Consider the following 24,386-nt stretch of genomic DNA (forward strand, 5'->3'; position numbering starts at 1 on the left):
GAATTCTCTACCTCCTCCCCACCAGCAGCACAGTGGGTTGGGGAATGGGGGTTGGGGTCAGTTTATCACACGTTGTCTCTGCCGCTCCTTCCTCCTCAGGGACAGGACTCCTCACAATCTTCCCCTGCTCCAGCATGGGGTCCTTCCCATGGGACACAGTCCTTCACAAACTCCTCCAGTGTGGGTCCTTCCCACAGGCTGCAGTCCTTCAGGCACAGACTGCTCTAGCGTGGGTCCCCCACAGGGTCACAAGTCCTGCCAGCAATCCTGCTCCAGTGTGGGCTCCTCTCTCCACGGGGCCACAGGTGCTGCCAGGAGCCTGCTCCAGCGTGGGCTTCCCACGGGGTCACAGCCTCCTTCATGCATCCCCCTGCTCTGGCGTGGGGTCCTCCACCAGCTGCAGGTGGAGATCTGCTCCCCCGTGGACCTCCATGGACTGCAGGGGGACAGCCTGCCTCACCATCGTCTTCCCCACGGGCTGCAGGGGAATCTCTGCTCCGGCGCCTGGAGCATCTCCTCCCCTCCTTCTGCACTGACCTGGGGGTCAGCAGGGTTGTCTCTCCCACATGTTCTCACTCCTCTCTCCTACGGCAATTGCTGTTGCGCAGCAATTTATTTCCCTTCTTAAATATGTGTGATGGGTTGACCCTGGCTGAACACCAGGTGCCCACCAAAGCCGTTCTATCACTCCCCCATCCTCAGCTGGATAGGGGAGAGAAAATATAACAAAAGGCTCGCGGGTCGAGATAAGGACAGGAGAGATCATTCACTATTACCATCATGGGCAAAACAGACTCAGTTTGCAAAATTAACTCAATTTATTACAAATCAACCAGAGCAAGGTAATGAGAAGTAAAATAAAATCTCAGAACACCTTCCCACCACCCCTCCCTTCTTCCCGGGCACAACTACCCTCCCGGATTTCACCACCAAGCCCCCCCAGCAGCACAGGGGGACAGGGATGGGGTTTATGGTCATCACACGTTATTTTCTGCCACTTCACCTCCTCAGGACGAGGGCTGATCACACTCTTCCCCTGCTCCAGCGTGGGGTCCCACCCACGGGAGACAGTCCTCCACGAACTCCTCCAACGTGGGCCATTCCCACGGGCTGCAGTTCTTCACGAACTGCTCCAGCATGGGTCCATTCCACGGTGTGCAGTCCTTCAGGAGCACACTGCTCCAGCACGGGTCCCCCACGGGGTCACAAGTCCTGCCAGAAAACCTGCTCCGTGGGCTCCTCTCTCCACAGATCCGCAGGTCCTGCCAGGAGCCTGCTCCAGCGTGGGGTTCCCACGGGGTCACAGCCTCCTTCGGGAACCCACCTGCTCCGGCGTGGGGTCCTCCACGGGCTACAGGTGGAGATCTGCTCCACCGTGGACCTCCCTGGACTGCAGGGGGACAGCCTGCCTCACCAGGGTCTTCACCACGGGCTGCAGTGGAATCTCCGCTCCAGCGCCTGGAGCATCTCCTCCCCCTCCTTCTTCACTGACCTTGGTGTCTGTAGGCTTGTTTCTCTTACATGTTCTCACTCCTCTCTCCGGCGGCTGTTTCTCCCTGTCCCAACTTTTTTTTCCTTCTTAAAAATGTTATCACAGAGGCGTTACCACTATCACTGATTGGCTCGGGTGGGTCCGTCTCAGAGCCGGCTAATATGGGCTCTCTCTCTCTCGAACACAGGGGAAGCTTCCAGCAGTTTCTTACAGAAGCCACCCCTGTAACGCCCCCCCCCTGCTACCAAAACCTTGCCAAACAAAACCAATACAATATGTTATCCCAGAGGTGCTACCACTGTTGCTGATTGGCTTGGCCAATCTTGGGTCTGTCTTGGAGCTGGCTGGCATTGGCTCCGTCGGACATAGGGGAAGCTTCCAGCAGCTTCTCCCAGAAGCCACCCCTGGAGCCCCATGCTACCAAAACCTTGCCACACAAACCCAATACACCATCAAAGCAAACAGATAGCCACCAGTCCAGTATAGCACAACCAGATACCAGTACAGCGTAGGCTATTCCTGATAGTGGAGCTCTTAGCGCAATGGTTATGTGATCGTTATGGACATTGACTGTCACTGTGAATTTGCACCTCTCTGAAAGCCACCCACCTGCTCTGGAGCCAGGAAGCTTGCCCAGACACTGCCACCTGAGTACATTTCAGTTCCTCTGTGAGTGCAGAAGATTCTCAAGGATCCCTTCTGAGGAATCTTCAGAGGTTGACAGTAATGGTCAGACAAAGGAAGGCAGCAGAAACCATCCAGGGACTAAAGGGGAGATGGTGTGTTTCTTGCTTCTTCCCACCCCCTTCTCTCTACTGGAGTCAATGAGAGACAAAGGAGAAACACCTACTTTTTAGGTAAGCACGAGAGGCTGAAGGCAAAACCACTGATGACCAACGATCTGTCAGGAGAGAGCTCAGAGAAGTGCATAACATGAGAGAGAATGAATCCAATACTTCTCTTAAACAGAAATCATAACTAGACAAAATAGATGAGCCCAAGACTTGCTTTAAAGCAGTTCCTATTGCTTAACAATAGTCCTTCCATTCCTATCTATTTTTCTACGTTATTTATCTATGCATTGATTTTTTGAGTAAAGATTTGCTACAACTATCAACATAACAGCATAAATTAACAACAAGAATGGCTTCATGGATTTTTTGGTTTTATTCATATAGATCAAAAGTGAAGTTCTCACAGAGCTCCCAGTTTGGATGAGATTTTCTTAAATTACACAAAACTTTGTCAAAGAATTTGCTCCTTCAACCACCAACACATGTGGCACCAACCACAATCTTTTCTTGTCTCAAGACTTCTTGATAGATTGGGAACCATTTCTCACCCTTATCCCTTTACAGAATGTCAGGTGTTGTCACCTAAGAGGGTAAGTAAAGCATGTTTCTTTAATGTGATGCCCAGTGCACCATTTCACCTCTGATCTTTCAAGTTCTGTCATTGGAACTTAATTCCCCATTTATGCAGATGTAGATGCACTGATTTCAGTGGAAAAAAACATTGCTCTGAGTCAGAGGATTTCAGCCCCCCCATTATCCCAGCATTCAGGTCCATCAATTGTGCCTGTCTAAAGCAGACCTTCAGGAAAGGAATCCAGTACTGACCTGAAGACTTTGGGATGGAGAATCCAGCATGCCTGTTAACACTTTGTTCCAATGGTTAATTGTCCTTAGTGTTATAAAATATGTTTTACTCCTATTTTGAATTTGTCTGGCTTTAGCTTCCAGCCATTGGTTTTTATTACACCTTTTTCTGCTAGATTAGAGTCCTTTAGGACCCAAAGTTTTCTCGGAGTGAAGATACATATACCCTTCAATCAAGTTATTTTTCAGGCTCCGATTTTGATAAGTGCTTGGTGAATTGAGGTTAAAAAAAGCTAACAGCAAAAGACACAAGTAGAATTTGTGGAAATTTTTCTTTTATAAATCTGAAATCTCAGTGCAGAAAGAAAAAGGGAGAATTTTAATTAAAGCTTTCATATTTTTTCTCCTTTTTTAAAATTTCAAGCTTTGCTTTTTCAAATAAAATAATATTTTTTTATTATATTTTTTTTTTCAAGTGGAAGATGATTGAAATGGAACTATTTTTCCCTTTGCCTGCACTTTTTTATCCAGCCACTTAGATGCCTGTGTCTAGTCCACAAAGTAAAGCAGGTGAAACTCTATCACAACTTGTCTGAAGGGATTGCTTACAGAAGATCAGGCTGGAAGAGCTCTGCAGAGCGGGGAGCGAAGTTGATGAGCTGCAGGGAATGGGGTGTCTCTCAGAGGCAACACGTTCCTCCCACCCAGAGGGGTAGGCTCCGTTTTGGGGTCTCTTGAGCTTTGTCTCCTATGGGGGTGGGAATCTCTCTCACATAAGTTTGGATGCCTTTCAACTGTTTTAGCAAGGCCAAGTGCCTTGCAAAAAGGGGTGTTTCAGATATGCTCATGATGTTCCCTGATATATCTCTTTTGTAACAACTGTGAAGGGGTTCTCTAGGGTCTCTGTATCCCTCACGGAGCCATGAACGGTACTTATGTTGTGGGTTATAATCTAACATGGCCTGGAAATGGACCAGCTCAGATATCCCAGCTCCACACTCTGCTCCCAGAACCAAACTAATCCCCACCATTTCGTCCGGCTCTCAGAGAACAGTGTAAAACTACTTATGCAATATTTAATCCTTTGGGGCTTTGATGCACTAAACAATGGGGGCTAAACTGCATCTTATAACATAAAAGCAGGGAGAAAAATATGAGAGAAACATTTGGACTGTACTGGGGTGGGACTGAGTTTTCTTCCTAGCTCTGTCACTGAACTTCTGGCTGAACTCGGGCAAACAACATCTCTGTCCTGTGCCTCAATTTCCCCATCACTAAAATGTTTAGGACAAATAAGCCAAGAGTGCGCTTGACCAAATTAAATCTGTGACCAAATTAAAAAGAAATGGAGAAAAAAAAAACCACACACACACACACAAAAAACAATTATACAGAGGAGTTTATGAAGCCTCACTTTCTGTGGCCTAGTGTCTGGTTCTCTAATGTCAGATAAGCTTCAAACTCACTCTACAGTTCTCCAAGGGCATTTCCAGATTTCACTCTACCCAGTTGCCTAATTTGAGGAAGTTGAAAAGAATCTAATGTCTTTATAGTTGTAGCAACTCTCTTGGATTAGATGGGAGTGGAGAATGGACTCACAATTTATTCCAGGGAGGACAAACACAGGGACAAGAATGATTTCCCAGAAAACCTTTGTAAACCAAACAAGATTTTTGGTTTTTTCTGGTTTTAAAGGTATTTGATGAAAGGAAAAAACAGGGGGAGAGGGGAACCTATGGAGTGAGAAATATGTTTATGAAATAATTGCATTTAAATTCAGATTAAATTTTACATTCTATTTGTAGGGTGCTTAATTCTTGAAAGAAATATTTTTTCTTCTCTTTTGTTCAGCATGTTGGTAAACCTGTAGAAGGAAAAGCCATTTTAGACCATTGAGGTGTTATGTTTTGACCGTGTCTCAAAGAATGCTTTCTCTTTGCTTCAGAACATTTCTGCCCACTTCTTATCATGTTTTTTTTAACAGAACTATTCACACAGTTCCATGCAACTTTGTTGCTGTTTTTAGCCCATTTTTCCAATAAAATTACCACTTCTTTAAAACTTAAGATCAACGCCTAAAAAAATAATACCGCCCCCCAAACTTTTGTGATGTCTTTGAGACCAATATGTAAAAATATCATACAGCAGCAAAGAATTAATGTTATTATTGTTCTCTATAATCATGGGAAAAGTATGATCCAGACAAGTATCTAATAGCCACTTGTGCACACCAAAAGTAAGATGAAAAACCTCAGCAAGTTCAAAGTTTGTAGTCCAATTATGTTCTGTCTTGCGGATGCTCTATAGGGGGTGAAAGTAATGTCCCTCGAACCACTCCATATCATTGCAATATCTAACAAATCCTTTGGCACTCCAGCAAGGAGTTCAAAGAAAAAGCATCATCAGCTCGAATAATTACTGCCCATATTAAGTGTTTTAATATTGCAGATGGATGTAAAAGGCAAAGGACAATGGCTCAAACACAAAGAGCCTAGCAAAGTACAACCTGGGGAAGGCCACAGATATCCAACACATTGTCCTTTTCCCTGTTCTGTTCTCTGCAATATTAAACCACTTAATCTGTAATTGCCCAAGCTTACGATGCCTTTGCTTTGAACTCTCTCTAAGAGTGCCATAGGATTTGTCAGATGTTTCTAAAACAAAGTCTACTAGGAGGCTGAAAGGTCTCTTAGTGGCTATGACAATGGTTTAATGGAATATAATTTCCAGTAAAGGGAACTAATTTAATATTTTCACATATCATGTAAGCAAGGTACCAGCTGAGAGAAAGGGATGAAAATTATAGCAAGAGGCAATCAAGATGAACACTGCTGTAAAATCATACCTCACCGATGTGCACTAAACATTGCAGGAACTCGTTTTAGATATGAATTGCATTTTCCTCTCAGCGAGGACAGCTCAGCTTGATGAAAAGGCACACCAGTCTCGGAGCCTGGCACAGCTGGATTTCAAACCAGCCATGCCAGTGATGTCTCAGATGACACTCAGTGAAACACCTCTTCTCCTCCATGCTCCCTTCGTAATGTTTGTCTTGTCTTGTCTTCCGAGGCCGAGAACTCTTTTCTACCATGGATAGTCCCTCACATTGCAGAGTGGCTGTGATAAAGACATCCTTGAGATGGTGCTTAATACACAGAATAAACGTGCAGGGGAGGGAGATATGGGCTGTCTGAGGTTCCCTAGGTATGACCAAGTCTTGTGATTCTTCCTTAGTGCACAATGAGCAGAATCCTGAGGTACAGTCCTCTTGTAGATGTACCACATTTTCCTTTTATCCCTGTCCAGAACTCTTCGACCATGGTGTGCATCTCCTAGGCAGCTCTTAGCCTCCTCCCCAGCAGAGAACACATTGCAGACAACGGGCTGAAACTCCCTCAATGTGCATAGGAGTAGATTCTGGATAGTCTGAAACAAAGTCCACCAAGAAGATTTGGCATTTGTCCAGCAAAAGAGTATGGATGATGGAGATATTTATTATCATCTATTCCTATGCACTTATGAGCACTTACTTGTGGGTTCCTCATGTAAACTTATGCAGGAAGCAGCTACGATTAAAGTGGTTTTCCCAGTTGGCAAATCTGTCACAAGAAGAGGTTTATTGGTCATGTGTCTTGTGGCTTGGGTTTCCTGTGTTCGGGCAATAACAGTCTCGCTACCAAAAGAAAAACTTGTTATTCCCCTGTTATTTTTCCCTATTTATTACTTGTTTGTGGTGGCATATGTTGCTTCCTCTTGTGTGAAATGCTTTCTACTCTCAGATCGTTTCCCTGAAAAGGGAATCTTCCCTGTGGCATCTCTCAGGAGCATTTGCAAAAGTTCACATGGTTTCAGAAGTCTGGATGCAGAAATGTTTAGTATGATTCGGCTGCCCAACTAAATAATTGCTTTGTGTTATTCTACAGATGTCCCACTCCTGTTCTTTGAAGGAAATATGCTCAATTATTGAAATAAGATGGAGTCAGGATTATGAAAGGAAGTACCATCTTATGATTAAAGCCTTAGCCTTGAATTCAGGAGATATACATTTGGTGTCTGACTCTGCCACAGATTTTCTGAGAAGTCTTAGGCTTATCACAAAAGCTGAGATCCATTTTTGTCTAACATAAGCTACGCAAAATTTTTAGAATCAGTAAGTTGCCTAGGCTCCTGTTACAGTCAGTGGCATGTGAGAGAGATCTCCAAAGAGAGCTTCACCCCACCCTACGATACATGACTAAGATAATGTGAAATGATTCACACTCTGGAGGTGTTTCTCTGTTTAATACAAACGGGAATCTGAATGACGAAGTTGGCCTAGATACCTTTTAGATGGCTAAAATTAGGTGAGATTGCTTCCACCCTTTGTCTCACTCTGTGCCTCAGTTTCCCACACATATAGAGCTGATGGCAATGCTTCCTTCCTCTGGCCTTTTGAATTTACTGGATTCTAAAGTTTTCTCTTAAAGAAATAGCAAAATATGGCCTGACTTCAGCTGAGTCTTAGTAATACCGTTTTATAAATAACACAAAAACTTGTTTGGGATTCCAGTAACTACAGCGTCTGAACTCTACAAACATAGCATAAAATGAAGGAGTAGCTAGAGAAACAGGGTTTACTTGATTGAAACTATTAGGAGAAATGGATACATTCATTAAACACCTGAAGTATCTCAGGAAAGTTGGATTAAATTAGAAGAAATTATTAAAATGTAACCACAGAAACTACTTTTATGACATTGAATATGTGTGCAATAACTCATAACTAGAGCAGGTTGAAAAATGTTCTGCTGGAATATTTTTTTCTGACAAAAAAAATGGCATTTTATTAAAATCAACCTATCCTGAGGAACATGTCAATTTAAGTGATATTTTTTTTTTTTTCCCTAAGAATTAGAACTGAAATGAAATGTTTCCAATAAGGTTCAACTTTTTCAGAACAGAATGTTTCAAATTTTTGGAGGTTGAAACAACTCCATTAAAATTTTTTTATGCAGATCGGTAATGCTTAAAATATCAAAACTGGAAGAAAGTACTTGGCATTGATCAAAAATAGTGCACTGAATAACCATAAATTATGGTTTTTAGAAGACTTCTTTTGGAAGAATTTCATTTCCACCTCTTAAAAAAAAAAAAAAAAAAACAACAAAAAAACAACCCAAAATCTGAAAGGGTAGAACTCAAATAGTATTCAATATTGCTTCTGCTCTGCTGCTTGAAGCATTTAACTTGAAGCAGATATATCTTCATTTTTATATGTCACCCACTATTTTAATATATAGGTAAGAGAAACAGAACAAAACCTTGTATCATAAGCATTTCTGTTGATATGTTATTAACAAAACAGCTACTGAAGATCACAGCTGCCATTGATATATCAAGCTATAGGAGCCCTTCCCTACTTGGCAGCTCCCTGAGGATCAGTCTGGTTTTCCTCTGTAAGTACAGTATTCCCCAAGGTTTCTAATTCACATTCTCCTTGGTGAAAGCCCTGCAGCACTCAGGCAAGAGAGAGCTCAGATGGCTCCTGAACTCCATGTTTGACAGACTCCGAAGACTCATTTCATCAGCCGTTAATCTCCCACAATCCTCTAAGCTTTATCTGTTAAGACTGAAGCAAGCAGTGCAGCTTTCCCATACTTTAGACTTGTTATTAGTTTTCATAATTTTTCTCAAAGAACATAAGACTAAATCAATCTTCCATCCCTAATATGTTGATAATCATTTTGAAATATTTAAAGCTTCTCTTCTGAAAGCTTCACTGAAATAACCATCTCATCTCTCCCCTGGTGCTTTCTTGGCTTTTATTTTGCTGTTCCCTTTTCCCCTATCAGACTTTCCCAGGTTGTTCAACTGTCTCATGGCCAAAGACTCTCTTTTCTACTCCCATTTTCCATCCTGAGATTTGCTTCAAATTTTCCTTTTTATCATTGCATTTCTCCATCTGTATTTTCATACTTCCCTTCCCACAGCTGACTTCTGAGTCTCCGTGTCTTTGGGTACTATTGACTGCAGTAGGTGCCTGCTACTATAATGACTACAAGGTAAATCTCTTGTCACTTGGACATTCCTGCATCAAATCCTGTAAAATTAGAAATATCTCCCCATACTGCAGAGATCCCAAGTCATTCCAAGGACCAGACTTGCAGCAGGTCCAGACCCATAGGCAATATAAAATTAAAACAGATGTGACTTTGACAGCAGTGGAACCGCACTGCTCTGACCTGCAAAATAAAAAGAACTTAATTTGTTTCCAGAGCCTGCTGAAGAATGCTGTTATTGCCTACAGTTAACTTATGCTCAACATTTGCTTGCTGTGATATCTATCTAGATTACAACTCAAACTGCTACATCCATCCAAAGGTGTTAAGCCACATCTACTTTGGTGCTAAAAGAAGCTCTCACAGAATTAAGCTGGTTTGAATGACCTACAGGATTGAACATAGCCTCTAGACAAGCTCTAATGTCACTGCAGCAAGTATTCAGTGCTACTGGGTGGGAGTGTTTACCTCTGGCATTTATTTTTCCCTGATGCAAATAACTGTGCAAGATAGGGACCTATATAGTCCCATGGCACTGTATCTCCGATACAATGATATATTGAACCCTCATGTGAAGTAATAAGAACTGAAATTGTTTGGCACCTGAGATTTGCAGGCCCCAGATCTCTGTGTAGCATCCGCCTGCTTATAGAGATCAAGGCAAGCAGAAAGCAACAAGATATTTAACAGAGGAATCTCTGCATCCCATTGCATACTAATTAGACACTAGACATAGATACATCAGGGGAAACAGAGGGAGGAAGGAGGGGGAAAAAAATCTCTTGGCAAGACAACGTTGCATTTCAATCTTTCACCTTCACTGGGTAATGGGATGTGATGGAACATTAAAACAAACAAACAGCTTTTGGTGTTTACAAGAAATGTTTAAATGGGAGATCACGAGCCAGAGGTGCTCCACAGAACATCTGGAGTACTGGAAAACAATGCGATTACGCAGATGAGTCACATTCATTAGGCTATAAAATCTCCAGTAATGAATGTACGAAAGGGACTTTCACATAGATTGTCATCTACAGCCAAAAAAAAAACCCCAAACCCCTAGATAATAAACTTGGCAGTTCATTCCCCTGCTCACCCCCTTTTCCTCCTCCCCTTTGGAATGAGATTCCCAGTGTAATTACAAAGCTTCGTGCTTGCAGCTCAAAACCCATGTCTCAGGCGCACACTCAGATCCATGTACGGGCATTAGCTGGGAAGAAAGGGAAGTGAGGATATGCATGTGAGCGTAGCACTGCTCAACAGTCACTGGAATGAGACGTTCGGCATCTCCGTCTTCCCCACACGCCTAGCACCAGCAGTGGTATAGGGTACTTCTTGTCCATATACCCCCCTCCAGATGACCTCACTGGCTGCGTAGATATCTCTTAGGCAGGAAAAGACACAACTTTGGCACAAAGACACAACTAGGGCATCTAGGATGTCTACTGAGCAGCAAGGTGAGAGAGGATGAGAATCAGTGGTTCATTGTTTCTTTGAAACTAGCAGAAGTTGTAAACAAACTAAAGGACGTTTTCTTCGCATTAGCGTGTGGTTCAGCTGTAGAACTCCTTGCCGCAGGATACTGTGGGTGCCGCAAGTTTGGGTTCAAGGGGAGGCTGGGTGGAAAATTAATCTGTTGACAGCTATTGAGTACAAAGAACCTGCATCTAGCCTAGAAAGGCTCAGGGCCGCAAACTGCCAGCGACGGGAAGGGTGCAGGCAGAAGCAGCTCTATGAGATTGCTCTGTTCTGATAGTCCCCCTGCAAGACTGCATGAGAGAGCACTGGGCTGTGTAGGCATTTGGTCCAACCTAGCCTGGCATTTTAGTGCTCCTATATTTCATCTTTAGTGACTTGTAAGACCTGAATATGCATCAAGAGTGAAAACTGGACTCTGTCACTAACTTGTTCCACGCATATCACTGGTCAACAAAGAGTCAGACATTCCAGTCATGGCCACAGGTCTATTATGATAGCAGCTAGAGGAGAAAAGATTCTCTTAACCTATTCTAGAAATCTTAGTGAGATTTCTTTGAAGAGGTCCTCTAAATATCTGCGCTACCTCCTTCAAGGTTTGGCCCCAGACATGTCTCTCTAACCAGCAAGTCAGTAATGGCAGAATTTTCCTCAAAGCAAGGTTAGCAATAGCTTTGACAGATGTTTCAGGATCTTTTATCACATTAGAATTATTGGATGTTGTCAGCTAAACTGAACAGAATCACAGCCCCCCTTTTTAGCTCATTCTTGAACACAGATGTTTTAAAATAACCCTCTTGTGGGTTTTATCTGTTGCTGCTGCCTGTGTAACGTATCATCACTTCTTGAAAGTCCTCATTACTCTGAGGATTATTTTTTTTCTAAAGGCCCATTTGTAGAGTTGGCACCTTTTTTTCATTTCCAGTAGATCTATTTCCCCCTGGACCATGTCTGTCTGGGGAGATCTCATTCAAGGACAATTGGGCTTCAAATTGGGAAATCAGACTGTTAAATCCCTTAGTTATCTTTGAAAATCCCATCCTTGAAGCTTAAGTTAGATGAGAACTTCATCTGCTTTCTGTAATTTGCTGGTTTTCAACTCCATTTCTGAAAGGATTTTTTTTTTTCTCGTAGCAGAGGACTGTGACCTTCATATAGAAATGAAATCAGTTCAACAGGATAAACAATAATTACATTTCCATAGGAAAATATATTTTCTATTTTCTATCTCAGACTGAGGGTTAAATAACTAAATCAATGCAATTTCTTTATTTTCTTTGCCTTTTGAGGGAAAACACAGTTACCTGAGCTGTTTACATTTCCCTGGCATCACATATTATATTTGCTCATTCTTGGCCCTGTGTCTGGTGCAGCACTTGGGGAATTATGAACTTGGGGCTCTTTCCCCAGCTTTTTCCCTCACTGGCCACATCTCACATCACCACTTTCCTTCTCACCAGTTCAGCTTCTTTATCTGTAAAACACCGAGATGCCGTTAGCTTGCATTAATTAATATTTATAAAGTGCTTTGACATCTTCACATAAGAACAAAGCCTTCTAATAAGAGAGAGAATGCAAATGTCACATATGTTACTTGTACATAAAGGCTTGAGAGATCTGTCAGTGCTGGGTCTGCGATTCCCAGCAGCACCACATGATGTGTCAGGGCTCAGAGCAGAGGGACTGCAGCAAAGATCTCTAGCCAAGATCCTCAGACTGAGTATAGGTGGCTGCAAAACTCCTATCCTGCATCAGCACAGGAATATTGTAAGAAATAAAGTGAAGCAGTCTCATGTTTAAATGAGGGCAAATCAAGTCACACAGTAATTTAAGGGTAGAGTTAGTTGGAAAGAGGCTAGTCCTGTGCTGTGAGTATTTCTGAGATTATAGGGATGAAGAGTGGTATCTTTCAGTGTGAATGAGGATGGAAATTTGAGCCTGGTTGTGAATAGGGAAGGAGAATGGGTCAGATTGTTTCAGAACTAGATATTTGCTTTACTCTTCCCACAGCTGCTTGTGACAGCTTCAAACTGAAAAAAAAAATGAGAATATGTTTTTGTTCACAAAGTACCTAACTGGGGCACTTTTGACAATTTCAAAATCTTTGGGATAGTTATATTTTTAGTATCAGTGAATTGAAAAACTTGTCAAAATGGCTATCTTCCTGAGGAACAAAACCACACCAGTGTAAACAAATCTGAATGCTCTCAGGTTAGCTGTTATCCCGCATGTATTCATACAGCCCTTACACATCTCTGTGCTTCCCCAAACCCATCCCTGCCATTCCCTAGGGAGTATTAACACATTCATCACAGAGTAGCACTTGGAGGGATTAAGTAAGTCCTTTCCCGCATCAGGTGCATGTCCAAAATGAATCAATCAATCAGGAGTGTCTCTTGGACGGGAGATCCCTGGATGTGGGTGTGCATCTCCTTCCCACCTGGCAGCAAGCACAAGCTCCCAAACCACCTGGACTTTCAGCTGCCGAGGTGCAATGGCTCTGACAAAAGGCCCTATGGCCTCGTTGCTGTAGAGGAAAGACCACAAAGGGAAAGAACCTGGGTCTCGATTTCTGGACAGGTTTTTCCTAAATAAGTGTCAGAGGCTGAGGTTAGAAGTGGGTTCCAAGGAGAGAGATTCCAGCCTCCACAGGGCAGGGGCTTACATTCACCCAGACATCAGCTCACCACTGCCTCAGCCTAACAATGTCACAGTGCTCCCCGGGATAACAGACTTGATGGATTTCACATTTTAAGGCTTTTGCTTTGAAAGAGCCCCAGCTTTTATCTTAGCAAAGTACAGCTTTGTAACCTAAAAATAGTCCGCCCAAGCTCCTTCCATCAGAACAGCAGAAGATGAGCTGGCGACTCTCAATTTTTGGTGCTTCTCTATCAGAAAGATGAAACATTTTCCCTGTAATCCTCCAAAATGGAATGTTTAAGGTTTCAGAGGTTACTGGAAATTTCCCTGGCAGCTGGTCAAATATGTGATCCCATTAGAGCTTCTTTGATGAGGAAGTGTAGCTTGACTCAGAGAGAAAATAAGGAAGGGAGGGGAGAGTGTGTCAATGGAAAAAGAGAAGTAGAGAGAGAAAAGGAAGGGGGGGGGGGGGGGGGGGACGACTTAAGAACCAACAAACTTAATCTACCAGAGTCTGTCTCCTCCTATCACAGAGGAAGAGAAGAAATTGCATCCAACAACTCACATGACTGCCCAAACTCTGGTTATGAATGAGCAAGAAGCAGCTCTGCTCCCTCTGTTTAAGAGAATGAGATCATGGGGATGACTTCTTAGTTCTCCGAGAGGCCAGGGAAGGCCAAGCATTGCTTCTTTCCCACTGGCAGAGCTCCTGGCACCAAGGGTGAGAAAGCACCTGGCAACCTGGGATTAACAAAAAAAAAGCCTCTTGGATCCCAAGCTCTATGCTAACCACTTGTCAGCTCACCTAGCACCACAAGGTACAGCCAGAGTCAGAGCAGCTGATTTTGTTAGCAAGAGAAAAGGACAAGGAATCATGTTTTACATGCTCCATTGTGAATCTGTGAATGGCTTTGCAGTACAGGAAGGCACAGGGTTTGTTCAGGGCGTCAACAACCGTCTCCACATCCTGGTGGTACAACCACTCCCAACAGTTGCATTAACCCTGAGCGGAGAGGAGGGTCCAGGTGCTTTGTGGTGGGCTCTGCGGCAGCCACATGCTGCCCAGCCCCAGGCTCTGCAGCAGGCGCGGGAACTGTGTCTGAGCCCAAGCAATGGGCTGCACTGGTCCCACGTTCAGGACACCTCTCGGAGGCATGCACGTGGCTGTTATCCGTCAGGATATCCCTCTGGAGATGCCTGTGTTCCCCACAAGTTTGACATGCTACAGTCAAGGGAGGGCTGGATCCTTCCGTAGGAGGGTTGTTGAATCTCAGCAGCTCCCTTTTTTTATTTTTTTGGCATCAGACTTACCCACAAGCAAGCAGTGAAGTTGTTAGTATTTCTATTAGAGTGACAAGACATCAAGACTCCTTCCAGCTTCATTTTTTACCTAAATGGATATTCATTCTCTTCTCTCTGGTATTAATGAGGAATCATTTTTCAGTAAAAGTAGGCAATGCAGGTTGAGATAAAATAAAAACTATTTCCACCCCCTCCCACCTCCGTGAGGGTGATAGTCTGACCTGGTGTCCTGCACTGAGGTGACCCCCTATTAATCACACCATCCCCATCACCCTCCGCAGCGTACACCCCCTCCAAACCTGCCAGCATAACTGCTCATGTAATTGTTTCCTAAATTGGTTTCTTCAGACTGGGGCAGGATGGAAAAACATCCTACCAAAATTGGCTTAAGTGTTTGAGTTCTGAGAAGCAACAGGTTTTTTTCTGCACTCTGCATGATCATCATTCATAAAGACCCAGCAGAGCAAAATCTACCGCCCTGCTGCATCCTTCTAGCTCTGCTGTCCTCAGGTAAGCAACAATAAGCCAGATTTATCCCTCCAAACAGAATTTTGGGAAAATGGGGCAGATGGGATGCCAGCTCATGCTCCCATCACAATGGCAGCTCCACAGTGCTACAGGGAATCAAAAGCACTATACGCTTGTATTAATTAGCAGCAAAAACTGCTATGACTCTGAATACCCAGAAGGAGCGGATCTGATGAGCAAATGCAGGCTGCTTCTGCATAATCTCTTTTTAGATCAGAACCCCGATTTACCTTGGAGCCAACGGGGTACTTCATAATAGCGCCAGACCGCACAGGTTTAACTATGCCAGTGACATGAGGAATGCATAAAATGCTGCAAATAAATTCCCAGCTTCAGAACAGGGTGTCATTCCAAGTGGCAAGCCCTGTTCAGCACGGATTTACGACCCCCGCGGAGGCATGCACTGCCATCTGCTTTCTCCAAGCCCCGCCAAGCAGCCTGCATGAGACGTGCAGACTTGGTCCCTCCGTTCAAGCATCCCAGAGCGCTGCGAAGGCTTTGCACCGGGCAGACTGCTCTGGTTGGTAAGTTCAGAAGCTGCAGGTTAAAAAAAGGATATTAAAGTGGGTTATTTCTTGCGTTAAAAGGGGACTAGCGTTTCCTAGGAGGGAAAGAGCTAAACACAGGACTGAAAATAGCGATGTTTTCTCAAGTCTGTATGTCAAAAGTCTAACTGCATGTGAGTTCATGCATGCAGCTTATACATTGACATAAGCTTTTATCTGTGTAAATAAGACTTTATCTCTACGTGCATGCCTGCATCTCCTAAGGGACTGAGTTTTAATGGATAAATTTAAAATACACTAGCAAGTTTCTCTAATTGTAGGCACCCAAAACTGGGTGCCTCATTCACACCCTACCACACTTGCACCCTATCACACTCATTCACACCCTATCACACTCAGTCCTATAAATAACAGCATCACCATGGCAGGAAATATCTTCTAATTAGCACCCCAGACACAGTCTCCTGGCTTGTTTCCACTCCTTCCCATTGGCACAGAGCTGGTGTCTCTTGTATTTTTTCTTGCAACATTCCCTTAAAGACCCATTGATGTCTTGTTGAGACCATTTGCAAGAAGGAGAAGGAAAAAAGAAAAGTCATCCAGTGGAAGGTGTCAGATGATAGTAGGAGATATATCATGTGCCTTCTTTCCCCTGACCCGCTACTGAGCACTGCTGCAAAAAAAGGCTCTCAAAAACATCAGGTTCGTCGCTGTTACAGCTAGAAATGACCTCTTAGATCATGCAGTCCAGCTCCCTGCCTCTCAGGATGACTCCCTGGTGTACACTTTATGTTGTTTTGTCCAGCCTAATTATCTATCCCTGCTGTTAATGGGATGGAGCACCAAACTCTTCTGACTGCCGCCATCTTTCAGGGGTGTTTTATTGTTCTTCCCTTCCTGGTGGTTTATATGGTTGAGTTTATGCTACATTATTTTAGGCCCTGACACTTTAAGCCCTTAAAGGCAAGAAGCATCCTCATGGTCTCAGACTTCAGTGCAACATGCAAACTGTAGCTTGAATTCGGAGATCTTTGTACATCGATATAAAGAGAAGATGGTTTGGAAGAGATTAAATTAAGTGTTAAGGAAAAGATTTTGTTGGGTTTTGGTTTGAATTTGGGATTGGAGGTTTCTCTATCTCGTGAACACACAAAATACACACGAGTTCATGTGTGTGTCTACAAACATAAGCATACACACATATACCTGTGTTGCAGATGTACCTATTTATTCACACACACATTGCTGTCTGTACTTTCGTGAGCATGCACATAGGCATAAATACATTCAGTGGCACAAAGTCTCGAGTGCCATATCTCAGCCTGGCAAGCAGCTTGGTTTTTCTCCTCCCATTTCCTTTGTGCCCAGCAGCCCAAGGCCAGCTGAAAGTCTGTCACGTCACAGCAAAGCTCTCATAATAATTCCAGTCTAGTATAAACTCCTGTGCTGTCCTCCTTGTGCACTGAGTGCCTCCTGCCTAGGCTTTATTTAATACATCTGGCATGTGCCTTTCATTTCTGGACTGATTTCCAAATGAAAGGAGGCCTGCGTCTCCTGTCTCAGACTGTCTTTTTGTCAGACTGGTCAGGGATATGAGGTTTTGATGTGTTTCATGAAAATAAGTCATCGGGTAAAGGAGAGAGTGCTGTTAATGAACCTCAGCCCTTGATTAGCCAGCAGAGCATGCTCACAGATCAGGGATGCTGCAAATGCACCCATCTCAGGAAAAGTTTCAGGAGTGAGTCCAAGAGACAATCCTCTTGGGACCAGGCTCCCTTCAGCCCATTGCTCACAGAGCCATCTCCGACTTTCTCCTACCAGGCTGACAAGCTCGGCTCACCTTGTGCTGTCAGGGAACACCTCTCACACTTGCAGTGAGGAGGGAAGACCCTCATTCTCAGCTCAGGTTGCTCCCAGGTCTCAGAGAAGATCCTCTCCCCCTGCCATCCCCACTCTCAGTTTCCAGGACACGCATGCTTTTCCCTTGTGTCAGGAAGTTCTCCACCGTCCCCCTTTCGCTCGGCCTCCTTCCTGGCCCACATGCATCTGCTTCAGCATCTGTGTCAGGGCTTTGCTATAATTACAGTCTCCTCTGCTCCCACCCCCACTGTCTTTCCAAAATTCCTCGCTTCAGACGTTCATGTAAATCTGTTTCACAGTCACACGGTGCTTCAAATTAAACTTAGAAATGTTTCTTTTTAGCCTTTTAACTAGTTCCTGCGAGAGTCACATTGCAGAGCAGGGGATTTCACTGCAGTTTTGGGGAGCCCTGTGGCATGAAAAGGCAGGTGGTACTTTTCACGAGAAGGGAGGATGACTCTGCTGTCCATGTTCAGGACTCTTCTTTCACCCAGGAATCCATCAGTTCTTGACTCAAGTGTCTGTCTGGCCACACAGGTACACCACTGAGCTCTTCCCTTTGCAGCGGCTCTATCCCTGTTGTAGCAAAGGATGCTAACAGCCTTGCCTCCAAGTTCTTTCTTTGTACCCATAACAAAGCAAAACTTTGATTTTTGCCTTAACTGTCTCCTTAAGACACAGGCAACTACTGAAAGTGCAAAACCTTCAGCAACTTGCACTCTTCCTGGGGAAATAAAACAGAGAAATGGTCTCAGTAACAGGCAAAGGAAGGGAAAGGCCACCAGTTTACATCCCAATGCTCTGCTAACACCTCTGGGACCTCCAATCCTGAAACTGCCCAGGGGCAGTTGGACCAGCCAGTGCCTTTTCCTTTGCCATTGCCATCATGCTGGTGGCTTTCACCCATTGCTGCCAGGAGATGCCACCTCCAAACTGAAACCACCGGAAAACCTCAAGCTGTTGACTACCTATGGCAGACAAGATTGTGCTGACACAGCAGTGAAAAAGAGACATGCAGCACCTCACAGAGACTCCCAGGCGGCAGGCAGGGCTTGCTCTGCCTCCAGGGCTGCCTACCCTGACTGCAGGCAGCAGCTCACCTAGCTGGTCCTCCTCCATCCCTGGCTGAGGCAGCAGGAACCATGTGCTGAGTCTGCTTCAGCTGGGAATTACACTTTGCATATCTTACATCTATCAGTGTAAAAATAGGATGTATGAATAAAGGGTGTTAAAATTGCCACCTCAGTCTGATTTCTCATGCTCTGTAATATAACATATGGCAGTGACTGAACTCCCAGGGAGAACTTGGGAAGCAAGCAGAGACAAATAAGTTGTTTAACCATTTCAGTGTCCTGGGTATGCTCTGCAGTTCTCCAGGAAATGTTGCTGTGGGCTAAGAGAGGAGTATGCACGAGAGTAAATGCGGGCAGCATGGTCAGTCTCATCTGCACATCAGGCACGAGACTGAGTGCAGTGCTCTGACCCCAGCAAGCTGGGTTACAAGTACCAGGCTAATTGCAAGAGCACCAGAATGCAGTGTCACCTAATTTACCTTCCTTCACAGGTTGGCTGCTTTTGCAATTGAGAGCTGCCCCCTCCAGAGTGCAGAGGGTCTCAGCAAGCCTGCTCTGCTCATTGCCTGTGGCACTGAGGGGGTTAAAAAGAACAGTTGCACCATCAGCTTTGCAATGATGAATCTCATCAGAAAGGGGTTAGGACAAGGCAAATGCTGCTGCTATTTGACTTGCAGCTGCAAACTTGGCATGAACCTGCCAAAACCCTTCCTGCACAGAGCAAACAATGACAAGAAGGTATCTCCGTATGCGGACAGAGACTGTCAGCAGGGATTCTGGGCCAGGAGGGCCCTGCTTTTCCAGCCGGACCAGTTGCAGTCATTGAATTTTACAGGAAGTGCTTGAACAGCGAGACACCACATCCCTCAATGCTACTTAATGCAAAGGCCTAAGAGAAAGAGGAGACGACATAGTTGCTCAGATTCAACCAAATCCCTAGGGTCAGGATCACATATCTTAAAGCAGTGTTTGATGGAAAAAGATAATGATGGGTTGACTTTCAATAGCACAGTGCCACCTAGCCAAGAACTGGATATCATCCTTTGGGTGCTGCAAGGAAGGGAAAAGCACCCCTGATACGATGCTCGACATGAAATGGATTTGGCTATAGGTTGTTGTCATCCAGTGACGGAAGTGGGCTGGAGGCATAAACCATGTCCTGAATACCCACAGAAGTCTTCAACACATGGGGCATAGTTGGGATCCTGCACATGAGCAACCAGGGGTATATAGAGGGTCTGACTGCTCTTCGTGGTGGTTCTGTCAAACTGGTGGAAGAGTGGAGAGAAGACCCATGAGCAGCCCACCCCAGTGCTTCGACCTTGCCTGTGTGAATGAAGTTGTTCCTGTAAGCAGATCAGAAAAAAAGAAGAGGGGACTGGGGACTGGGCAGTGTCACATTCCAGCACGCTGGCTTGTGGGCTTTTTAATTTCTTTTTTTTTTTTCTTTTTTTTTTCCCTCCTGTTTGAGTTTTGCCTTGTCAGGTTTAATCAGTAGTGTTTGTAATTCAGGTAGCAGATTGATTTTTGAAAGTACTCTGTCCCTATTCAGTCCACGTTACCGTGGATCCTTGCATTAATTATGCACTGATATTGATGTTTTTGTCAGACAAGGTCTAATGTCACTATATTCAGAACTTGCTGCTTCCTTGTTAAAAACGTTTCACAATGTGGCCTTGGGAAAGATACTGCGTGTCACTCTCAGGATCAAAGATAACCTGGCAAGGAAATACTCTATTAGTACTGAAATTCATGTACCTTTTCTCCCTGCTCTACCATTTTTCTTAGAAGGAGAACGGCAAAGGTTGGTAAGGAGAGAGAGGGAACGGAGGATCCTCCAAGGAGAATTGAGCTGTCAGCACTGTTTAAGCTAATAGGAAGGGACAACAATTTTAGGATGCACATTGTAAATGGAGACAAGCAAAAGCAGTAGTTCACACTTCATGGTCTGTGTAACTGCATGCTGGCTCCAAAGCTACCTTTTGTTGAGTTGGGAGGAATCAGGGATTTCTGATTCAACTTCAACTTCAAGTTGTCTCCCATATCATGGGGAAAAACTGGGTATATAGCAGTGTTGTTGGAAGCCTTCTGGGACTTTGTGTGCATCACAAACTCCGTGCAAGTCAACAATATGATGTCCTTGTGGAAAAAAAGAAAAAAAAAGGAGCCAGATTTCATTTTGGAATACTATTAACAAAAGTGTCATATGAAAGGCACAGGAGGTAATTATTCCGCTCTATTTGCTGCTGGTCAGATCTCAGCTGGAATATTGTGCACACTTCTGGGCACCAACCCACAAGGAAGATGTAGACAAACTGGAATGAGTCCAGAAGAGAACAACAAGAATGATTAGATGTTTTGAAAATGTGATTTAAGAAAGACTGAAAGAATCGGGTTTGTTCAGTCCAAGGATGAGAAGACTAAATTGGGAACATGATAACAGTCTTTCAATATATAAGAGGTCATTAGAAAGAAGATGTTGTTCAATTTTACATACTGGGAAAGAATAATAACAAATCAAATTAATTTCAGATGTGGAAAAAATGTTACAATTTTGAAGACAGTGAAGTAATCAAGCAAGTACATAAGGAAGTCAAGAAGGTTCTTAAGCATCGGATAAACAAACATCCACCATGCATGCCCATAGTACGCTTGAAGCTGCCTCCGTCAAATGGAAAAAAAAAGGATTAATTTCTCTAAGTTTCTTCCAGTCCCATATTTCTCAGACTCCATAATTTGATTCTTGGTTACTTTGACATGTTCTGGTGAGATTCTCGAAATCATTTCAGGACAGCTGTGCTCATTCCTCTCAGATGTCGCTTGCAATACCGTGAGGACCACATCTTATAACCCAATCTCAGTAGTCCCTGATCCCTTAGCTCTGGGTTGGGTTCAGAGAATAGGTTCAGACATGAAGGGTAGTTCATTTATTTAAACCGTGAATCAGTTTTTGTCAACAATTTAGTTTTCCAGGTCTTCAAAATTAGGATAAACCCAGTTTGTAGGTGGCACGGCAAAGCAGTGCCAAGAGACGTATTTGTTACTTACTAGAGATGGAAGCTTGTTGCACTTTGTATCTGCTGAAGTAGCCATAAAATCCCATTTTAATAACCATGTACCTGCATAATAAACACATTCACAAAAGTCTCCTCTAGAAGCTGACGACTTGTATATTTTGAATATTTTGAAACACTTTGTTAGTCTTGCATTTCCCAAGGAGCTTAGGCACCTGCCTCAGCATCCACTATCAGGACCCGCAGTCCTGTATGTAGGCCTTCCTGTCAATGAAATCTCATTAGCATCACTTTGCCAAATTAAATGGATTAAAGTTGGGAAGCAGCTGGAGCGCAGAGCAGTCACATTGACTGTTGCCTTAGGTTAGACTGAAATTAGCTGGCTTCAGGCTCCCTGTTGCATTTGACATTGCCCGCAGTAGCCAAGCAGTACAGTGGTTTTGCTTCTGCTTCAGAAAGTAAATGGCTGTGTCTGTGTGGATGGAGCTACTTCATGGTAAGGGAAGTCACCTGAGTGATGGTGACGCATGGCAAAGATAAAAAGAGTAGGTGCCTTTTTGCAGAGATCTTGAATGCCTTTTTCATGGCTAGGAAGAAGTGTCCCAACAATACGAGAGTGTTTTTTCATCAGAACTGTTAAATAATTCATAGTTTCATGTATGCTCCTTTAAGCTTGGATTTTCATCCTGTGTACAGGAACATTACTGCTTTGCTTGGCTAGAAATTTGTATCAAGTATTCCCATCAAAGCTTCACCTCTACTGGCTAGCTCAGCTGTTCCAGGTGAGAAGTATTAAAACTTTAATGTTTGAAGGACTCCAGGGGCTGAATTACTCAGAATGAATAAACATTCTTTTTCATGAGACCGTGGATTTGGGCTGATAAATAACAAACACTCTTTTGCCATGTCTGCAGACAATTCCAGACTGTGATACAAAGCCAAGGACAGAGGAGTGGGAAGGGAGGGGGGAAAGGCAAGGGGAGATGGGGAATAGCTCCATTAATCCATCTGAGTAAAGGACAGAGAAAGAAAATGGAGCCTCTAGAATTAGCACAAAGGCTCAAAGGGACATGTTCAGATGGCCTAAATTCTACCTAAATCTCTAAGTCCCTTAAGCCTAATGTTTCCCTATTGACTAGGGATATGTGAAGGTCTAGAACCAGCCAATAAGAAAGGCATAAAGGCTTAGGTGGAATTTAGGCCACCTAAATACACACAAAAACCTTCATAAAGACAGCCTTGATCCTATATGGACATCCCCCTCACCTTTTCACTCTATGAGGCAGTGAGCCCTTGCCATCTCTTGGAAAAGAGTTCTTGGGGGACACTATAAGAGGTAAATCATCAACCCTCTGTCTCATGCAACATTTTCTGGACCAGAAAAAGATGTTGGTCTTAGGTCTTTATGCCCATCGTTTCCCTAACAAGCTCCAAGTCCAGAGACCCAGTCTGGTTTCAGTCTGGGTATCCCCAACCTTTAGATGCACATCTTTTGCAATTGTGATTCAGTATTAAGAATGCCCAGTTGGGAAGTTTGGATTTAGATGCAAACTTCTGTAAGTCACTGGGATCTGAAAGTCCTGGGTGTCTCTATCTTTATCCTTAACTTTCTTCTGGGGGGATTTTCTTGGCCTATTCTGTTTCATTCACACACGTACTTCTACTATGCTGTTTGCATCTCTTGCAACCCACAATTTTCCAGTTGTTCTCCAGCAAACAGCCCCTCCATATGCTGACAATGGTCCATCACCTTCACAAAATGGCCAACGTGGAAGTATGGGAGGTTGTAACTCAAGTGAAAGGAGACACATTCTGTATTGGAGGAAAAGGTAAAAAACTGGGGAAGCTCTTGTATACTGAGGTTTCAGACTCTCTTCTGGGGCCTGCATTTTACCCAGTCCTTGCCTGAGCTCTGCAGGAAGAGCCCAGACTCTAGTAAATAATTTCTCACTGCAAGCACAGGGATCATGGGCTGGCCCTCGGTAAGAAATCATCAGTAGGCCACTTTCCAGCTTTCCTCTGTTGCATCAGGGAATAAGGATAGAGAAAATGTTCCTGAAATTAATACAAACAAAGACACCCTTCTTCCCCTGGGGACATCTTCATTGCTTCCTATTCACTAGACTTTGCGGACAAAGAGTGTGAAATTGAATTCAAGAGTCCACACTGCAAAACAAGGGCAGGGAAGCTATGTTAGAGGAGCATTAAGAGATAAATCTTTCTCTTTTTTTTTTTTTTTTAATGTAGAGTCTTTCCCTTCAAACTGTGCCTAATCCCTTGACTTTCTGTTCATGAATAGATTGAATTTTTCACTATGACATTGCCTAAAGACAATGAGCGATTTCACAACAAATGATTTATGTACTGGAATCTAGAGAGATTTTTGCTCATAAAAACACTCCAGCCATTTATCTTGATCTCCTGATATATCAGAGCCACGGCTGTATGTCTCTAAATTAACTGCAGATTAAACAATTCAAGCTGGTTGAAAAGTGTAAATGCAAGAGAAAAGCTCAAAGAAGAAGTTCAATCAATTTCCATAATTGGATTCTTATCAAGACAAAAATGTGAGCAGTTTCCATTGGCCATTTCAGGATAAACAAGCCAGGAGGTAAATAGACTCCAGGCATCTGTGAAGCTATATCATGTGTGCAAGGGAGTAGGTTTAAATAAAGCAAACAAGCCTGAGTTTCCGTCAGGGTAGGCGTCTGCGTCTGTGAGGCTGAGCAAAGTTAGTTTGCAGAATGTTTGGGGGGCTGCTTTTTTTTTCCCTGACAATTGCTGGAAGATACAAAAAGGGAATGACTGCAGCAATTCAGAAGCATGAAACACAAAACAAGAAATCAGAAGAGAACCAAA

This window comes from Accipiter gentilis, chromosome 29 (assembly GCF_929443795.1).
Source record: "Accipiter gentilis chromosome 29, bAccGen1.1, whole genome shotgun sequence".
Classification (NCBI taxonomy): domain Eukaryota; kingdom Metazoa; phylum Chordata; class Aves; order Accipitriformes; family Accipitridae; genus Astur; species Astur gentilis.